This window comes from Pollachius pollachius (assembly GCF_949987615.1).
Source record: "Pollachius pollachius genome assembly, chromosome: 2".
In the NCBI taxonomy this organism is placed as follows: Eukaryota; Metazoa; Chordata; class Actinopteri; order Gadiformes; family Gadidae; genus Pollachius; species Pollachius pollachius.
The window spans coordinates 16,340,603-16,346,051 of record NC_136935.1 but is presented as its reverse complement, the minus strand read 5'-3'; positions in this window follow the sequence as shown (position 1 = coordinate 16,346,051).

Below are 5,449 nucleotides of genomic sequence, written 5' to 3'. Positions count from 1 at the left end.
ACCTGGGAAGATGTTCCTGTGACTACTCCTGTGAATTCTATGGCAACTGTTGCGATGACTACTACTGTAAGTTACCAGGCCTGTAAAATCAATAGCTGCCGTTCCCATTAATGAAAAAAAGGCTACTTTAAAGACATTTTCATCTGTCTTGCAGATCAATGTATATCCCCTACAGCAGACCCACCCTTTCATACTACAGGTAATGAACCATCTCTGGTACTAATTACTCAAACGTCTACATTCTGTGACATGAACATTTCCAGTGAAGTGAAAATGATCCTGTGAGACCATATCTCCCTGTTTCCCAGCTCAAGAATCCTGTCGCCACAACTGTGGCTACCACCTGGGAAGCTGTTCCTGCGAGTACTACTGTCAATCATATGGCAACTGTTGCTATGACTTCAACTGTAAGTAACCCGGCCTGTAAAATCAAAAGCAATAGTAAAGTGCTGCATTACTTTGTTCATGGCAGACGCATGAACGTTTCGTCACAATGACAGGCTGGACCAAACGTGAGCATGGATGCATGAAAAATATATGAAAATACAGATGTAAATCTGTGCATTAAAACTGCTGTTGTAAAGATTTCCAAGTTGTAAAGGGTGAGAGCAGAAGAGAGCACATTTTTATAACGAAATAACTCCCTAAAAGTCCCCTTTCTCTCTGCTGCCTCCCTCCATACGTTTCTCAGCCATTAAGAAGTTATATTTTCATGTACCTGTGATTGATAGTCAATATGGAGTCCGGAACCAATCAGGGAAGGGTTTCCTTGATTGGTTAGAAATGAGCTGGGGCGGTCATCAATCTAAATCGGCTCATACAGCGTCAGACGCAGTCAACTCATAACAGATATTCTCACAACATTTCTCTTAGTAATAGCTGACCAGGCCATTTTTAACAAATTACACGCAAATAATACGTCTTAAATCGTACCGACAGAACCTTTAATGCTTTAATGAATTGTACACGAATGTACCACAAGACTTTGAAGAAAAGTGTCTGTTTAACAGTAATGACGTGTTAAGTCTGCTACTGAAGCTCTACAGAAATAACGTTAAGCTCTCTGAGGTAAACAGTCACTGTGAAAATTATATTTCAGAGTATGCGTTGAAAGACATTTTAAAGAAAGAAAATGTCACAATTGCATTCTAGTCAACGTAAGAACTAATGCATGACAAATTTAATGTAAATATTGGTATGTATTGAAATGTTTGCAGAAATAAAAAAAAAGTGATTTTAAAAACTGAAACCCCTTCTCATCCGTCTTGCAGCTCAGTGTTACAATACACCTACACCAGATGTTCCTACAGGTAATGAACATTGTATTTATCATGCATCTTGTAACTTTCACTTCAAGACTGTGTACAAAATTGAACTAACGTGTTTGTCTCTTCTTGAAATAATGTCAATTTTAGGCTTTCCAATGACACCATGCACTGGTCACCCCTTTTAGCACTGTGTTTCTTTATGTTGTTTCCTACAACCATTTGTTGAATTCTCTGCGTCTGACACAAGTTATTAATAATAACAGCATAATTTTAGAATTAGGTTGGTTATTTAGCAGGGATGGCTGTAAACACACTGTTCCATAGCTGACAAACATGGATATATCCTTGATATAGTGAAGGTCTTTAACCAAATAAATCGGAGGCAAACAAGCTAACAGAGGATTCCATTCATACTCCAGTTCAATATTTACAAGTGCTTAATATTTACCATTCATTGTGATAGGAAACCCTTGCTCCAACGTTCTCTGTGATCGCCTTTCAGTTAATAACTGTGGTGGGTGGCTGTACTCTACTGAGGGGAATTTTACCAGCCCCAACTACCCACAACAGTATCCTAACAACATGGATTGTGTATGGGTCATCAGTCCAGGCTCTGAAGTTATAGAACTGGAGTTCCTCCATGTTGAGTAAGCATGATCATTTAATCACCAATCTGACATCATTTGATAATGAGGAACTTATTTTCCTGCTGCATTTGAACACGATGAAGTGTTGTTTTCGGCTCATGGTCAATGTTTATATTTTCTGCGACACAAATGCTATCCACAGATTAGAGGGGCCGGACTGCAGATTTGATGGTATCCAGGTCTATGATGGCCCCAGTATTAACCAAAGGCGGCTTGGCAGATTGTGTGGTAATCAGAGGTCTACTTTCCACTCCACTGGTAAGACTCTGACCGTACGCTTCACCACTGATGGTAGCCAGACATACCAAGGATTTCGGGCCGATTACAGAGTTGTGGGTGAGTCGCAGAAACAAGAGTGACGATACATCAACTTGAACGTCTTTTCGGTCTACTTAAAGAAAACATGAAGGCAAACAGTTAAATGCTATTTGTGTGATTTGATTTTTATCTTTTGCTAGTGGACGGTTCCTGCAGATATAACTGTGGCTATTTGGTCGGAAACTGTTCCTGCCACTACTCCTGTGAATCCTATGGCAACTGTTGCTATGACTACTTATGTAAGTGATAAGACCTGTAAACACAAAATCTGCCATAAAATGTTTCCATAAATGAAAAAAAGGTTACTTTAAAGACTGAAACCCATTTTCATCTGTATTGCAGCTCAGTGTAGAAAAGTGTAAATATATTTTCATAGCATCAGTTTAAAGATATGTTAAGGAGTAAGGTAATTCATAATGACATTCCAGTCAACGTAAGAACTGACGCATGACAAATGAAATGAAAATATTGGCATTTATTGAAATTTTTGCATGAATGAAAAAATATCTATTTTAAAAAGTGAAACATATTTTCATCCGTCTTGCAGCTCAGTGTATAGGCACTACAGCATACCCACCAGGAGTTACTACAGGTAATGAACCATCTCTGTTATCAATTACAAAAACATCTACATTCTATGATATGAACATTTCCAGTATAGTGAACACCATCCAGTGAGACAATATCTCCCTGTTTCCCAGCTCAAGAATCCTGTCGCTACAACTGTGGGACCCACCTGGGAAGCTGTTCTTGCGACTACTCCTGTCAATACGATGGCAACTGTTGCTATGACTACTACTGTAAGTTACAAGGCCTGTAAAATCAAAAGCCGTCGTAAAGTGCTGCATTATTTTGTTTATGGAAGACACATGAAAGTTTAGTCACATGACAGGCTAGTCCAAACGTGAGCATGGATGCATGAACAATATATATGAAAATATAGATGTAAATCTGTGCATTAAAGCTGCTCTAGTAAAGATTTCCAAGTTGTAAAGGGTGAGAGCAGAAGAGAGCACTTTTCTAAACAAAATAACCCCCAAAAAGTCCGCTTTCACTCTGCATCCTCCCTCCATACGTTTCTCAGCTGTTGAGGGTTCTAGATTCATGTACCTGTGATGATAGTCAATATGGAGTCCGGAACCAATCAGGGAAGAGCTTCCCTGATTGGTCAGAAATGAGCGCGGGCGCTCTTCAATCTAAATCGGCTCATACAGCGGCAGACGCAGTCAATTCATAACAGATATTCTCATAGAGCATTTCACTCAATATTCGCTGACCAGGCCATTTTTAACAAATTACTTTCAAATAATAGCTCTTAAGTCTTACCTTTAGCACCTTTAATGCTGAATTTACATGAATTCACCGTTAGACACTTTGAAGAAAGGTGTCTGTTTAACAGTAACTATGACGTGTCAAGTCTACTACTGAAGCTCTACAGAAAATAACATGAACCTCTCTGAGGTAAACAGTCACGGTGAAAATACTATTTCAGAGTATGCGTTGAAAGACATTTTAAAGAAAATAGTTAGGCAGAATTGCATCCTAGTCAACGTAAGAACTGATGCATGACAAATAAAATGAAAATATCGGTTTGTATTGAAATGTTTGCAGAAATGAAAAGAAAAGTGATTGTAAAAAGGGTAACCTATTTTCATCCGTCTTGCAGCTCAGTGTCGATACACTACAATTACACCAGATGTTACTACAGGTAATGAACCATCTCTGATATCAATTACTAAGACATCTACATTCTATGACATGAACATTTCCAGTGAATTGAAAACCATCCAGTAAAACAACATCTCCCTGTTTCCCAGCTCAAGACTCCTGTCGCTACAACTGTGGGAACCACCTGGGAAGATGTTCCTGTGACTACTCCTGTGAATTCTATGGCAACTGTTGCGATGACTACTACTGTAAGTTACCAGGCCTGTAAAATCAATAGCTGCCGTTCCCATTAATGAAAAAAAGGCTACTTTAAAGACATTTTCATCTGTCTTGCAGATCAATGTATATCCCCTACAGCAGACCCACCCTTTCATACTACAGGTAATGAACCATCTCTGATACTAATTACTCAAACGTCTACATTCTGTGACATTAACATTTCCAGTGAAGTGAAAATGATCCCGTGAGACCATATCTCCCTGTTTCCCAGCTCAAGCATCCTGTCGCCACAACTGTGGCTATCACCTGGGAAGCTGTTCCTGCGAGTACTACTGTCAATCATATGGCAACTGTTGCTATGACTTCAACTGTAAGTAACCCGGCCTGTAAAATCAAAAGCAGTAGTAAAGTGCTGCATTACTTTGTTCATGGCAGACGCATGAACGTTTCGTCACAATGACAGGCTGGACCAAACGTGAGCATGGATGCATGAAAAATATATGAAAATACAGATGTAAATCTGTGCATTAAAACTGCTGTTGTAAAGATTTCCAAGTTGTAAAGGGTGAGAGCAGAAGAGAGCACATTTTTATAACGAAATAACTCCCTAAAAGTCCCCTTTCTCTCTGCTGCCTCCCTCCATACGTTTCTCAGCCATTAAGAAGTTATATTTTCATGTACCTGTGATTGATAGTCAATATGGAGTCCGGAACCAATCAGGGAAGGGTTTCCTTGATTGGTTAGAAATGAGCTGGGGCGGTCATCAATCTAAATCGGCTCATACAGCGTCAGACGCAGTCAACTCATAACAGATATTCTCACAACATTTCTCTTAGTAATAGCTGACCAGGCCATTTTTAACAAATTACACGCAAATAATACGTCTTAAATCGTACCGACAGAACCTTTAATGCTTTAATGAATTGTACACGAATGTACCGTAAGACTTTGAAGAAAAGTGTCTGTTTAACAGTAATGACGTGTTAAGTCTGCTACTGAAGCTCTACAGAAATAACGTTAAGCTCTCTGAGGTAAACAGTCACTGTGAAAATTATATTTCAGAGTATGCGTTGAAAGACATTTTAAAGAAAGAAAATGTCACAATTGCATTCTAGTCAACGTAAGAACTAATGCATGACAAATTTAATGTAAATATTGGTATGTATTGAAATGTTTGCAGAAATAAAAAAAAAGTGATTTTAAAAACTGAAACCCCTTCTCATCCGTCTTGCAGCTCAGTGTTACAATACACCTACACCAGATGTTCCTACAGGTAATGAACATTGTATTTATCATGCATCTTGTAACTTGCACTTCAAGACTTTGTGT